Below are 16837 nucleotides of genomic sequence, written 5' to 3' on the forward strand. Positions count from 1 at the left end.
TTTACAAATTAATAATAAGTCTAATGTCAAAAACCGTGCAGCTACTGCTTGATGGAGTTCTGTTGTGTGGAAGATATCTCCACATGTCTGTGGAACTCAAATAAAGATCTTGTATACTTTATCCATATAGCAGTGGTGACATTTCTAAATTGGTCAAGTTTTAGCTCTTCAGACAAAAAAGTTGTGTTGGGAGATTTTCTTTTGTTTTGTATCCTAAGGTGAATCATAAAGGGAGCACAATGACCTTCATTCATATTCATTAACAAATTATGTCAGAAAAGATGGATTTTTGGGACTAGTGTAATAATTGTAATCGTTTTCTGCCTCTTGGTTCCTTATTGTAGGTTGCTGAGAAATAACAAATAACTCATATATGCAGATGTGTGTCATAGCTTTCAACATTATTTGTTTTAGGTTACTTGTCTGTTGAATATGTTGCCTTTTCAGAACTTCATACTATCTGCCCAGTCTATGTAAGGTAATAGTCTTCTTCTACCTTTGCTGTTACCTTAACTGTCTTACCACTGCTATGCTTTGTTCTTGTCTTGATTTTCTTGACTTTTTTTTTGCCTCTGTTTTTGAAGAATTCAGGGGGGACTGATAACATTTTAATACAGATTTAACAACAACCTTTACCACTATGTTGTTAGAACATAATTCAGTGGTTTGTTTTTTGTTTTTTGGGGTTTTTTCTGCAGAATGACTTTCAAATCTTGCATATAAAACACTACTTTTTCCCGGTGAAAGAATTTATAGGGAATATATGGTCTGCATAAAATGCTGTTTTGTCCACAAGAAAATTACTTTTGTGTCCTGTAGAGCAGTCAGGATGATTTCTGGCAACGTTTTGTTTCTCCTTTGTGACTTCTTGCTGACTAGCTGCATTCCGCCATAAATGCATTCTCCTCAGAGTCTGTTTATGCATAGCAGTGTTGGAAGTAATAAGCACTTGGGTTTTCTAGCATATGAGTCAGTAAATACATAAACAGGTACAGATTTATGACTCTGCACTTCAGAGTATCACAGTGCTTGATGTATAGTGCAGTCAACTTTATCTGAATGTCACAGAGGATAGTGAATAAATCTTTAATACCAAGGTCATTCTTGATGTAATTAATGAGTTGGGATTTCTTTTGTAACACAGTTTCAAATAAGTTAATTTCTCCTAATCAGTGTTATTGGCTATGGAATGAGTGTCCTTGAAATATGTAAATTATCCTGTAAAATACAGGCATACAGATATTAAGTGTAGGCTAATGGTATTTTACCAGTGTGAATATTTTAGTGGATAGCAATTCTTTTGGAGATATATTCACTCTTTAACAGGTAACACCCATTTCAAAGTGTTTATTTGCATTATGAGCCTTAGTAAAGCCTTCTTTGGTGCAGTTAATGGAGGGACTGCTCTTAGTGGATTAAATATTTCAGCCTGTAAAACTACCTGCTCTCACTGTTCACAAGGTAACTATATTTTATCTCACCTTCACCACTCTTCATCTTACAGTTCTGCTGAGCATACATGAGGTACACATCATTATTTTGCAGTGCTTTGTTTTGTGCTGAAGAAATACACCATGACTGTAACAGCTACAGTAGAAGACCAACATTTTTTCTTCCTTTGCAAATGGGAGTGATAAACTTAAATCATATTCCAAGAGCCTTATCTACATATCTACATTGTTTTAAATGTAAAAGCAATCTTCTCAAAAGTTATGTCTTACTTCTAGAATTAGAAAAAAAAGTGACTTAATAGTGTTTCTGATCAGTAAGCAAACCTTTTTCTGTTGCATATGTCTAGCTAAGACATTGGAAGAGAGGCCTTTAATAACCAAGAATTATTTTTAGTATTCAATTTAAGCTGGCAGGAAACCTAAATAGCAACTGTGGCTATATAACAAATGTGGAAGAGAAGACAAGATCCATCCTGGGACAGTGTGTTCTACATTCTGCACGATTCTATTAGACGCATAGGAAAAGCTTGATAACAGCCCTTGCTCTCCAGAATTTTACTTAGTGCTACTCTTTGTGATAAGTCTTTAGCTGCTTATGTGTCAAATGAGTTCTTGCAAGTTATTTTAGTTATGAACTCTTACTGTTCAATGTTTGGATATGTTGTGGTAGTCTGAGCTTGATTTGGAAATTTCAACAGAAATAAATCTTACTCAAGAGAATATTATTTCTTTTAAACCTTAAGTAAACCTTGGATTGTGTATAGTTAATTAGATTTCATTATTGTTGAATACACACAAGGGAAGCTTTAGTGAATAACATAAGTGTAGATTATCATCTCCTCTGGCCATCATGCTTATATCTCCTGGGGGAAATTCCTTAATGATAGGTAATTTGCAAATTGTTTAACTTCCAGTGTCTTTTTCTTTTTTCTTTTATAGCAAATAATTCAAATTAATCTATGAAAATATATTACCATATCATTATTTTTCTATTCACTGGGGATTCTATCTGAACACAAGGAAAAGCTTATTTATTGTGAAGGTGACCAAGTACTGGCAAATGTTGACCAGAGACATTGTAGATTCTCCATCCTTGGAAACAACCAAAAACTGACTGGACACAATGCCAAGCAATCTTCTCCAAGTGTGTCAAATTGAGAAGAGAGTTGGATCAGATGACCTCCAGAGGTTCCTTCCAACCTAAACCATTCTCTGATTCCATAATACTGGAACTGTATAAGAAAGGGAATTGATTATCATGTTTGCATTACTTCAATTTCTCAGTGGAAAATGGTTATGTTTTCATCATCACTACACAAGAAATTTCATGATTTAGCTTTTGAAGTCGCTAGTAGAACTGCTTTTCAAGAGCTTTGCATAACTTAACTATATTAGCAAGTGATTTGGCTACAAATTAATAGAAGAAATTATGTATGGTGGCAGAGTTTGAACTGTCTAATAACAAAGTCTTTTCTGAAAGAATTTTTCATTATATATTCTTTTGTTTTCTACATTTTAAATAGTAAACAGCTGTCTTAGCAGAGACTGTCCTCTTCCAGCAGCCTGCTTGTTTGCAAACCACACATATTTAACAGCTTTGTTTCCATTCTCTCTCCCACTCTTAAGCTGTAATGCAGACTAGAATTTAGTAAGGGGATTTGTGCTCATTGTTATTCCCACTGGCACAGGAATAGTGTGAGTGGGCCTGTAACTCCTGGTTAGGAGGGTGCAGAAGTGTAGCAGAAACAACAAATCCCTGTCTATAGCAGGCAGTTTGGGTTACAAGCAACTATGGAAACATCCATTCTTATACTTTGACTTCCCTCAGATTATCTATGGATCATACCCAGCAAGAGGGAATATTGTGGCTGCTGGTCAGTCTTAACAGAGGAAGCACATAGAAAGAAGGATGTCACTGTGTAAATTTGTTAGCAATATAGGGTGGCTCCAGGTGGGTGCTGCAGCATGAGTGAGCTATCTTCTGTGGAGACACAAAAGGCACTGAAGAACATGTAATTTCTTGCCCCTTTGCCAGAGAGCCTGAACACTGGTGCTGTATCTGAAGTAATGAGATGCAGCAGAAATACTGTGAGGGCTTAGATTAGTTCCATTCTCCTTTTGATTGAAAAGACTTCTTGAATTTTGGACATGGTGTTAAGAAGAGCTGGAAGACAAATAATCCTTGATTAAATTGAAAGGCTCCACAGTCAATAGTTGTAATGTGTACCACAAATCATGATTTCACAGACAGATTTGTATTTAAATAAATTATTATGAATGAGACACTTAACTTACATAAGGCTGCAAGTTCTCTGGCTTATTACAGAAGTAGTGTCTAGTGCTTGCTTCCTCATTGGAGTATAAGACAGCCAATCAACTGCTGTAAGAATGTATCACTAGAATTAAACTTACTTGGGGGCAGAAAAATCACAAGGTTGAATATTAGGATATGTTGTTATTAGTTTGGACCACTTATTACTACACTGACAGTTCCTGAGAACAGCTGTGACCGTGAAGTTGTAGATTAGACAAACCCAAAGATTGACACATTATAGGTACTAGCATCACTTTTAACAGCAACCAGAGATTATGGCATGGATCAGATTAAGGGGAATTAAATGTTCTGAAAATCTTGTGTAGGAAAATTGCAGCATCTCACTTTTGTCTCCACTTTTTCTTCTGCTACCTCCTTTCACTCTTTTTTCCTCATGCAATGGAGCAAAATGGGCGTCTTTTTTTTTTGCAATGACATCTGTTTTCTCTCACTTAGTTTTCTGACTTTATTGTTTACCATTAAGATTCTTCAAAGTTGTTTTCTTGTGTATGCTGGCATTATATTGTATGTGAATTGTTTTCATATTTTCATTATTTTGATTTATTTCTTTATTTTATTTATAATGAGTAACTAAAGTTAAGACCTTCTGAAAGTGGGTGTAGATACAGAAAAGACCAAACTATACAACCACTTGAAAATTTTCAAGATGGGTCTGACTAGTGACGTAAAAACTAGGAAAAAACTAGTTGAGAATGCAAAGATAAAATTAGGACAGTATATTACCAAACTTAAAATAAACAAAGTAAATTGAATCAAAATTACATAGATTAGTAACAGCATTAGGCTGCACTTGAATAAATTCCAGTAGACCAGATAATCAAATTTTAAGGGCTGAATTGCATATGGAGATTTTGCTAAATAACTTCATACATCATGGTTTTTATTCCCAAAATAGGAACGTTCTTTTTTTCAATCTTGATGCCATTGGACATTCTACCTTTATGTCATCTGTATAAAGAATGATCCAGACAGAGCTAAAAAACTACTGTAAAAAGAGAATAATTCAGGTAGCTTTCTGTTGATTGTAATCACAATTAAGTGAATCATCCAGGTAAATGAAAAATGTAAATTAGAACTGGTGGTACATATTAAAATAGTTTGAGTGAATAATTTAGCATTTGATATCAGTCATAACTTAATATAGAGCATATTTGGAATTTCAGAGTTATAACAAAAATATTCAGAAAAAAAAAACCTAATTTTTTTAATTGTAGATTTTATTAAGGCTTTCTGGAAAGATTTTACTATATACACAACAATTACAGAAGAGATTGTATCTTTTTAGGATATGAAAGTGCATAATACTCTTGTGTACGAACACTTTGTTATAGTAATTAAGGCAAAGCAAATATACATACATATGAAAAAGTGAAAAAATTCAAGCCATCCAATAAGTAAATTTCTCATGAGTTGAACCTAAATGTTTTTTTTTCATTGAGTTGAGAGACCTTGAGAAGAGAAGGTTCTTATCTTTCATCTATATACCAATTGCTACTTAATTTATCAGGCTTTTTTTAAATTAATCTCTTTCCAAAGGGGAAAAAAATCAGTGTCTCTTCATATAAGCATTTTACATTTTGGTAGGGGCACATTCCTGGTTTTTTATATTAATTTCCATTTTCTATGCACATTGGTTGCAGAACAAGCAAGACATTAGGCAGTCACTCTCCAAATCACTGAAGTCAATAGAAGTCAATATTCTTGGACCATATTTCACTGTTTTGTTTTAGTTTTTCCAACATAAAAAGTATTATTTTGCTTCACACCTTTAATGGCTTTTGATTAAATGCAAGTAAGATTTAATGCACATACGTATGTTGAAAAGGAAGTAAATAAAATTCATCATCTGTCAATTCAATCTTATCTATACAGCAATCATGCTAAAATTATTTAATGAGGATGCTTTTTGTGGCATTATATTTACTCAATTTAGGTCAGTTATTTCTTTTTAGAAATTCAGTAAACAATTTCAGGTAAAGGACAGCCACCTGGAATTTGTTGTAATTTTTTTGTTTATTTTATTCTCCTAATATTTTTCTTCTTTCCTCAATGAAGGACCTGTTTGGTATAGTTATTTCAGGATCTATAAGATTTCATTTGGGTATATTTTTCTCCAAGAATACACAGCAAGGATTTCTAGTAACCTTTGTCTCCTCACATGACTTCCTGTGTTCAAGTAGTTGGGTTCTGGTGATCCCATGTTTCAGTGCTGGGAACAGTCTCAAAAATAAAGGAGAATGTGGAAGAATTCTTTTTCATTAAGTAGCAGAGAATATTGCCTTGAAATTTTATTATTCTCATTTTGTAAATGGATTTTTTTTTATTGTAAATGGAAAATAACATGAAGGTCTTTTTCTTTTCTTTAGTTAATTCTCTCCACTTTGTTTTCTTGATAGGTGGGCTATTTCTCTTTGATAACAAAGTAGTACTCAATTAAATCAAAGAATTCTAACCAAAGGCTTGGTTTAATTTAAATTTTTGGATTTCTAAGATTAATTACTCTGCATTCCTACAAAAGAACACCACATTCACTCAAAAGTTTCTGTTGGCATAGCCGCTTCATTTGTAACCTGTGGGGATCATTAGTGTGATGCTGGTTGGATTGCTGAGAATGGTGATTTTTTAGATAAAATGTCCAGAAGCATATTGCATGATTTGTCACTTTTAAACACTTTGACTAAAAAAATTCTTGTAACACTTGAATGACTCCTCAAAGAGTAATAACGAATGAAAGCCTTAATTATTGTACCATTTTAACAAACAGTGCATGCAGTGCTACCTATAACTTTAAAAGCCTCCTACTAATTTTTGTTACTGGATGAGGAAGAAGGCAGGATTCTTAAAGTGCGATGAACCATTAGTTCGGGTATTGTGAATAACTCAGATATAGATTTTTTTTTTTTAGCAGATTTGACATGAGCTTGATACTCTGGCTCTAGTTTACACAATATATTTTGATCATGATATTTCTAGTAATTCTGGAATTCATCCATGAAGTATTTTTCGCTGAGACAGATATGTTGATAGATCTATCTAGATAGATAGGTAGATACTGATTCTTCTCAACATTAAATGTTGTTCATGGACAGTTCTGCACAGTTACAGAGTCAAGTCACTTGCAGTAATGAATGAAAACAGGTTTTTTTGCAGATCTCTTAAGAACAGTTATATGTATAGCTGTGACTACAATAAATCTGATCTCAAAATTAATCCCATATATATAAATAAATGAAAAAAAAATGCATTGTGGCAGTATACCTGTAATCACCTGGGTGGTGTGGGGTTTTTCTTCATCTGATTGATTGTTTTTAAACCTATATTTAATAATAGTAGATTTGAGAATCCTGAGAGGTTATTTATTTTCTTTACTTCCTATTGGAATACCTGGTGATAAGGAGTTGGCACAGAGAATAGAGGTGTTAGATATGTATTCTATGAGTGTGAGCAACTTTGTAATACTTTAAATTTTTTTCCCCTGAAAATTAGGAACGGAGAATAATACCGCCTTTCCCTTGTAAAACTGTGCATTGTCTTTCTTTATTCTTCACAGAACGAAAGGTGTCTCTTTCTAGGCTCAGTTACTTTCCAAAACTGGAAAGTAACTTTTACTTGTAGCTCCAACAGTACATAAAGTGTCAATGCCATAGAAAATTGTGGAGTACTTTATCAAGGCTAGCACTGCAGCATTACCACTCTAGCTGATCTTGTACTGTTGTTGACCCAGAGCATGACATGCTTCTCCCAGAAAAATGTCAAAAAAAGTACTTTACTTGAGATTTAGGGCTTTCAGATTTGAATTTTGAGATTGACTGGGAGCCTCACAGTTCATGGAGAGGCTAGCGTTCCTCACATTCCATCTTTTATAGTCTTTCAAGCATTTTCTGGTTTTATTCTGCCTCCATTGTGTCTTGACTAGGTCCACTGATCAAGATCCAAAGAAAAAGACAACTCTGCTTTCTCCACTCTCATTTCAGAAGATCAGTCTTTGCAACTGTACTCTCAAGCCTTGTCCTGTCACTACATGCCTGTGTTAGAAGTCCATTTCCAGCTTTCTTGTAGGCTCTCTTCAGGTACTGTAGGGCTGCAATTAGGTAACCCCAAAGTCTTCTCTTTTCCAGACAGAACAATCCCAGTTCTTTCAGCCTTTCATTGTAGGAGAGGTTCTCCATCCCTCTTACCATCTTGGTGTCCCTCTTCAGGACTTGCTCGGACAGGTTGATGCCTTCCTGTGCTGGGACCCCAGAGCTGGATGCAGCACTGCAGTGGGGTCTCACCAGAGCAGAACAGAGGGGCAGAGTCCCCTCCCTGGCCCTGCTGCCCACGCTGCTTTGGATGCAGCCCAGGACTTGTTTGGCTTTCTGGGCTAAGGGAGTACCCATGGCTGGGTCATGTCGAGCCTCTCACCCACCAGCACCCCAAAGTCCTTCTCAGTAGAACTGGTCTCCAGCTGCTCATCTCCCAGTCTGGACTGATACTGGGAGGTTGCCCCAAGCCATGTTAATCACCTCACACTTAGTCTTGCTAAACTTCATGAGATTCCCATGTTCTCAGTGAACATGAGCTTGTTCAGCTCCCTCTGGATGCCATCTTGTCCTTCAGGTGGGTCAACTGCACCACTCAGCTTGGTGTCATCTGCCAATTTGCTGAGGGTGCACCTGATGCCATTGGTTTGTCATTGATTAGGCTATTAAATTACACTGGTCCCACTATGGGCCCCTGTGTTGTCACTGGTGGCAGCTGGGACTCTGAGCCATTGACGACTACCCTCTGGATGTGACTGTCCTACAAATTCCTTATCCACCAAACAAAACGTATCCACCCATCAAACCCATTTCTTTCCAAGTTAGAGAGAAGGATATTATTGACTTTACAGAAGTCCAGGTAAATGACATCTGTAAACTGTTCCTTGTCCACTGAGGTAGTCAACTCCATCACAGATGGCCACTGGGTTGGTCAGGCAAGACTTGCCCTGGATGAAGACATGCTGGCTGTCCTGAATCACCTCTCTGTTCTCCATGTGTCATAGCAAAGCTCCTAGGAGGATCTGTTCCATGATCTTCCCAGGCACAGTGGTGGTGCTGCTGGCTTCCCAGGGTTCTCCTTTCTACTCTTTTTAAAGATGGGTGCAAATCTTCCCTTTTTCCAGTCCCCTGGGACTCCACCTGACTGCCATGACTTTTCAAATATCATGGAGAGTGGCTTGGCAGCTACATCAACCAATTTCATCAGGACTCTGAGAGGCATCTCATCATAGACTTATGTATGTTCAGGTTCCTCAGGTGGTCATAAACCTGATCATTGCTTACAGTGGGATCACTTTGCTCTCTTTGGGACTAACACAATTTTCCTTGAATGAGTCTACTTTTCCTCTTAATAAACAAGTCAATTAGTAAGATTTCTAATTAGAATTCTGGATACAAATTTATTTTAACTTTAAATTCAATAGTAATATTTTAAGACTGTTTGAAAATTAAGGATGGGTGATTAAAATGTGGTACCTGCTTCTTCAGCCCTACCATCTACTATAAAATCTGTCCCTAAAGAGCAGTCTGCAAGAGTAGCTTTTGTTATTCTTAGTATGATACATACTTGCTTTTACCCCTCCTTTGACAGTGAAAGAATTAACAAGGTTAATGATATTGACATTTTAAGTATCATAATTAAAATCTGATTTAGTGTCCATTAACAAGAATGAGTCCTATTACCTGAAGTTATTCAGTCATTTACTTTGCAAACCTAGATAAATTACCATAGTTATAAACTAAGCATGTTTAGTTTTTTGCTATTTGTTTAAAATCCTAATTTATATAGATTATGTGAGAATCAGACGCTAAAAATGATGTGTGAATATTTCAGATGCCCACATTAGCATCCCTCCCAATAAAGGTTTTTTTAACACATATGCAATGATTCATACACTTAATGAAAATTAGTGGTACAACACTTACCATTCTGCTTTCATAGGTATATTTTGTAATTTTTGGGGGGTTTTGGTGTACTTGAGTCTCATTTTACCTCAGTTTTCTAAAAATACTTATGAAATCGCAGTAATACTGATTTTCAAACTTTTCTCCCCACTCTTGTACCTTCCAGAATGAACTCAAAACCCCAGTATGACAGACGAATGTAATGAAGCCAGGGCCTGCAGTCAAGGAATTCTTATGTAGAGGAATGGCTAATGGAGAAAGAACAGTCTGAAGGGAGTCTGAAAACCAGTTGATCTTGGAAATGTAAGGGACTGTGGAGATGTAGAACACACATTTATAGATAATAGGTCAGAAAACCAGTTGATCTTGGAAATTTAAGGGACTGTGGAGATGTAGAACACACATTTATAGATAATTAAGCTTTATTAATTCATAAAATAACGTCTGTTTTCTTCTGAAGTACTTTGTTATATAATGTTCTGAGTTAATTAAAACCTCAGGTGTCTGATTTAGTTTGAAACAGTTATAAAGTGAGAGGTCTCACAAGAGAAAAGTCTATGTACTGAAATGGGTTTTCAATAGATTAAAATTCAGGTAAATTAGTTTTTGTTTGTCCCTCTTGCATGAACTACAGCTGCCAAGGATCCACATTTTCCTCTTGTTTAAAAATGAAGGCTGAGATACCTATTCAGAATTTCAGACTAAACATATTTATGTAGCAAAAATGTATTTGCCTGTGAAAACCAGCAAAATGTTTCTCTGTGGCAAGTAGAGTTTTGCATGTAAATGGCTGTTGGTTTCAAATAAAAATTTATGCTTATCATACAAACCAGGAAATCAGTGTTGTTTTAAACAAATATATATACTATATCTCTCATAACTTACTCTGACTTCTCTTTTATTAAAAACTCTGAATGCTCATCCATTGTTAAATTTTAGACTTTCTTGGAAAGAAGTTTGCAAGAAAAAAAGAGGAGCAGCAATAAAATGCTTTCATCTAATACTATGCAATATTAAGAAATGAAAAGGAAAGACTATTGCTTTGCACAGAATAGATTTGAATATTAAGAATGCAAAAATGTTTCTATATTTCATTTCATTTCATCTAACTGCCATATTGCATTCTAGTTTCTCTGTAAAATATGAAGTAATTATATTTCATGAGCACTTCAACTCTTAAGTGTAGGGGGTTTTTGGAAAAAAAAGAAAAAGGTATTATCGTAATCTTATTTATGAAAAAGATTACAATGAATACGGTTCAGAACATGCCTCTTTGCAAAAAGATATAATGAAAATCTTTAATGAAAATGACTTAACATATTCACTGAGACAGAGGAAGAGCCAGACCAATATTGTTCAATCATCATCTTCTGCTAATGGAAACCCAAATAAAGAAATTTTGTGCCAGTCAGATAATGGCTCATGTTATATAATGCATTAACACAGAGTGAAAAAAAAATAGGAATGCATAACAGGCTTTAGAAAGTTTTATTTTAATGATTTTGAACTGTGTGATTCAGACCTTTGATTTTCATTCTCCATCTTCCAAGCACTGACTCATGGGATAAAAGCTATGAAGATCAGGTAAAATGTTATCAAGGAACTGCCATTATATGCTCCTAGAATCTCTCTTGCAGCTGTGCTAAGCCAGGTGGGGAGAGTGTGACTGTGCGCACGTATCCCACAGTGTGAGTGAGTACATGTGTCCCACAGTGTATGTGAGTGTGTGTACACGTGTCCCACAGTGTGTGTGAGTGTGTACATGTATCCCACAGAGTGTGTGAGTGTGCACATGTGTCCCACAGGGTGTACATGTATCCCACAGTGTGTATGAGTGTGCATGTGTCCCACAGTGTGCACACGTATCTCACAATGTATGTGAGTGTGCACATGCATCCCACAGAGTGTGTGAGTGTGTACATGTATCCCACAGAGCGTGTGTGAGTGTGTATGTGTCCCACAGTGTGTGTGAGTGTGTACAGGTATCCCACAGTGTGTGTGTGTGTACATGTATCCCACAGAGTGTGTGAGTGTGCACATGCATCCCACAGGGTGAGTGTGTATGTGTCCCACAGTGTGTGTGAGTGTGTACATGCATGCCACATTGTGTCTGTGAGTGTGTACATGCATTCCAGGGAAAAGCGAAGGAGTCCTGTTAAGTACAACCATCTCAGTAACAGCTTAATGCTGTATCCTTTTCCTGCCAGATAGGAGTGATTGGTGGAGGTGCATCAAATGGAACTACCAGACATGTCATGGTGAGAGTAATAGACTGTGACAGGAACCATTATGCTGAAAATGTGGTTCTTTCTGGGGAACACCTGTAAGTCTCTGCAAAAGAAAAAAAGTGGCTGTGATTTGCAAACAAGTATGAAGAAAATAATTTTCCCTGATTACACACAGTGGAACATTTCTAAAAATATCATCAGTGCTTGTGCCTCAGTAACACAGGTATTGTTCTAATTGCAATATTAATATTCTAATTATAAATTAATATTATCATATTTTTTGTTTGTTTTACAGTCATTCTTAAAAGACTTCTACTCCACCTTATGCATCGACCAGAGCCTCCATTTGCACCATAGCACTTTCTTTGCATGTAGTATTATTTTCCAACCCAAGCTACAATATCTATGATCTTTTATACTTTAAATTTCCTTAGAGTCAATTTGTTTCCCTCATGTGTACTATATATCACATACAAGACAATATTTTAAAAAGAGGAGGTTTAGCTACAGTTTCCTAACCATGACTCATCAGCCATTCCTATGAAAAGAATTAGTTCTATTTGTTTTTCAGTTATGGGATGCATGGAAAAGTCTTGTTTGGGAAAATTTGTGGGGAGAGAGTTTGTAGCTGATAGAATAGCTCATGAAGTTGTACACTTGAATTACATTGGGTAGATTCTAATCTATAATTAAAGACATTAATGAAATTAAAATCTCTTCTGTCAATATAGATACATTTAAAGTTAGCATGATTATTAAGGGATGTGTGTTTTTGATAGCTTCTTTTGGGCTTTTTTTTTGTTTTGTTCTAAAGGAAATAAAAAAGAGGCCTAGTATGTTTTGTGTAGGGCCTGTTAGACTTTTAAATATATTACTGTGTCCTTGACAGTGTTAATAATTTTTATAGTAAAGGATACCATATGTTTTCAAGGCCATTGTGATATATGTAGAGTCACTAAAAGTGGCTGAATATTATCTGTTGAAAAATATAGTAAATGAATAGGGCTAAGTGCCTGATGTTAACTTTTACTCGAGTATTCTTTCTTCAGAAATTTTTCCTTGAACAGTTCAAATTGCTTCCATGTTAGAAGTGTATATTACACTGTGTATGTTATATAAAATTATGACTATGAAGTATTCAATGTAATCTAACTATGGCACCATGATGAAAGTGTAAGCTGACTTTTTAGGCTGGGTGCCATCTATGAAAAGATACATAATTCCAGTGGCAACCAATTTTTCATCTAATCCACTTTCTCCTATTGAGAAACTTTTGATTTTACTCTAGATTGGTTTGTTTTGGTTTTATTACCTCTTATATATTATTGAATTAAAAACATCAAGCCTTATTTTTTCAAAGTGACTAGATCCAAGTATAAATGATGGAAGTCTGTACTTTTACAAAAATGGCCTGGAATAAGTTTCTATAGCAGAGAACCACAAAACCTCTTATCTTAGTTAGCAAATATTAAGAAATGTTAGGTATGTCTATGAGGGTCTATTTTTAATAGCATAAAGGCTTTTCATATTCTGACCAAAGTACTGTGCAAAAAGTTAAGAAAGAAATGAGACTGGGCAAATATTAATTTTATATTTATTTTCAGTATTTATGTGACTTTCAATTGATCATGTTAGTCTATAGTATCTTACAACAATTTAATTATGTATTGCAAAGTATTTATCCAACCACGTAGGTAATAGCTTGAGAAAGGTCAGGACAAAAATTCCTGGCTATTTATAATGATTAACAACTCATTCTACAAAGTTAAAATGCTCTGTGGAAATATATTGACTGCATCAATGTATTTCTGTTGTATCTTGGCTTAAGACCAGAAAATCTGGTACTTGATAACATAAAACAAAAACTAGGCTGAGAAATCAGTAATTTCTCACATGTAGTAAGTTAAGACTTTGCAGAACATCATCGTTCTTGATGTCTGAGAATTTTTGCAGAGCTAATGAATAAAAATGCTTTGATACAGTGAAATTTAGAGTCAATTTAAGGTTTTACAGCAGACACCTGTTTTCCTGACATTTCTTATTAATACCTTGTGGTTTTTTATCTGATTTCATTTTCTATTCAAATAATTTAAGAAAGTTATTACAATTACTGAGGAGAAAACAATGATTACCAACTTTTTCATATAACTTCTGAACTAAGTAGACCCAAAGCAGAATATATTTTTTCCAACGCTGGCCTTGGCCACATAGTCAAAGAAGGTAATAATTGTAAGTATGTTTAGAGTTCAGCAGATGCTATTTTTTTCAACATGAAAAAAAAAATTCTTGTAGTTTTTACTTCTGACAACACCTCAAAGTTCCAAGAGCTCAATGTTCTGTGTCTAAAACTGCCTGTAAACAAATGTGTAAGGAGGGAATACGTAAATATTTGGCCTATATTAATTTTTTCTATTATTATCTCATCATTAAGATGTTATCAGTTACTAGACGTGGTATCTAGGTACCTTGTTACCATCAGTGTAAGTCTCTGCTATTTCCTCTATTGAATCCATGTAAATTTTATGTATCTAGAGCAATTTTTTTACTTTTTTTTTAAAGTCAACTCCGTGTAGCATCTACTTTTATATTTTTGGAGTATGGTCCTTAAAAGCCTCATTTCATAAACCTTCATTCCTGAAAGACTGCGTAATCAGTCATTTTCTATCCCCTAAAAGCCATACATTTATTACATAGTGTGACATATCTGTCTAAACTAATTCTTTCTGTATAAAGTTTTATATAATTTGATAATCTTTTTCATTTTTCTCTCTTGTTATACTACATTCTTTTAAGATAGGGACCACAACTGAACAGCATAGTTTTACGAAATCCACAATTCCCATGCATGAAGGAATCATATTATTCTTGTTTTTTTTTTTTCTTTTTTCCCTCTCCTATAACATCCTTGTATTTCTTGATATTTGAGTAGAATTGTGAATTATTGTTAAAAAGAAAACTTTTTCCTGGGAAGTTTTCTATTAAAAACTCATGAACTTGGTATTAAATTTTTAATGAGTAACTCAGCATAGATTATTTTATTTGTGAAGCTGGGATTGATTTTTTTTTTAAACTTACATTTTAAATTTATCTTCATTCACTTTTGGTTCTATGATAATCATGTGGATTTTTACAGTCTTTCTGCACTTCTCTGCAGTCAATTTTAGTCCTAATTATGTGGGTAACAGTGTCAACAGCAGACTTTCACACTTTGTGTATTTTCTTTTCTGTCTCATTTACCAGTTCATGTAATTTAGTGATACAGTTTATATTTTCATTATTATAAAACAATACATTTTGGATATTTTTCTTTAAACATTGATTGAAGAACAAGTGCTTAGTGTTCTTTTTAAGGTAAAATACATTCTGAACAGACCTTGCATTCCCAAATTCATTACTAAAATTACTGGCAATTACACATGACAAATTCTAAGTGAAAAAAAGTACATCCTTCTGCAATGAATAAGCCTTTTCCCCCCATGCTTTTCTCTATTAAATCTATAGTAGCAGGATCTGAACACTGTAGTATTGAATACTTTAAAAAGTGTTGTTGAGCACAGATGTAAAACAGTTAAGATATTAAAATTACTTTTATTATTGCAAGTGGCTATTCCCTGTTCCAGCCAAGGAAGACTGGTGGAAGAGACTGTGATTCTGGTTATGTACCATGCAACGTGTAATTACTTTTCAGTTGTCAGTCACTGATTTTATAGCATGTGAAAACATTTCTTTGTTACATTATTTGTCTTCAATTGACACGTTTTCCCTCACATTCCTGTTGCAACTGTTGCACTGGGAAAGCAAACAAAAAAAAATTTTGAGAGAGTACACCAGTCCTATGGGAAAATATTTGACTTTTACAAGCCTGCCATATGCAGCTTCATCAGACTTTTCTTTATTGCATTTAAAATTGAATGACAGATTAATTAATCATGCATTAATATTTATTATTTAGAAGCATGACTTTTAGCCATGTAACTCTTGTAGATTTTCTTGATTTTCTCACAAACATGCAATTTATATGAAATGTTGGACAAGTCTTACTAGTTCTAGGTTTCCATGGGAAGGAAAATAATTTTTTTGCCCTCTTCTGTGCCATATGTGCAATGTCAGTGAACTTGGTAACAATTGCTACAGAGATACTCATATTTTTATGCAATTAATTTTAAAGCACTTTGATTCTTCAGAGTTACATGTGCATGGGGATTTTTTTGTTTTGTTTTTATCATAAGGTGTTACATAAAACTGCAAAACAGTTTTGGTTTGTTTGGGTATTTCTGTTCATTGCAAAGTAAATACACATCTTAGTACTGCAGTTTTGATCTTCCATTCAACTTTCAAGAGTAATCATGAGTCCCTCAACATGACATTTTTAAATTTCAGATCCTAGGCCCATTTTACTTATATCTAAGATAAAAGGTCTTAGATTCTGGCTGACTGAAAATATGAACTAATACTAGTTAATAAAAAACAGAGTTCAAGAGAAATTAGGTGCCTTTGTCTAAAATCTTATATTTTAACTTAAAGCTGTCCTGTATTTCTGGAACCTCATAGCTGTCAATATTGAATGCTGAATAAAATTATGACTGCAATTAAAAAATAGCAAAAATAGTAATAGGTTATTTGCAAGAAATACTTTCTTTTTGCTACAAAATCATGCTAGTTTTATGAAATCAATGTATCTGCTGAGGAACTTCAAAATGGATCATATATGTCCTGTAAAGATAGCTTCTAAAATCACTTTGAATCTTTCTGAAGTGTTTGCCATTAATCAAGCAAAATCAATTAAGCATTTCAGTCTAAAATTTTTTAAAATTATTTTCTCTGATAACTCTTTGGCAAACTTCTGCATCACTCCAAAGGTTTCCCATCCTGACATTTACAAGACAATTGTTTAAA

The 16837-nt window shown here is 34.5% G+C and overlaps 1 protein-coding gene across 5 annotated transcripts in view; it reads left to right on the top strand.

The window, feature by feature from the left end:
• The window catches only part of CDH18 (cadherin 18), a 492864-nt gene that overhangs the window by 123441 nt on the left and 352586 nt on the right, over positions 1-16837 (top strand). The gene's annotated exons all lie outside the window — the stretch shown is intronic.

The sequence above is a fragment of the Agelaius phoeniceus genome, chromosome 1, assembly GCF_051311805.1.
Source record: "Agelaius phoeniceus isolate bAgePho1 chromosome 1, bAgePho1.hap1, whole genome shotgun sequence".
Classification (NCBI taxonomy): domain Eukaryota; kingdom Metazoa; phylum Chordata; class Aves; order Passeriformes; family Icteridae; genus Agelaius; species Agelaius phoeniceus.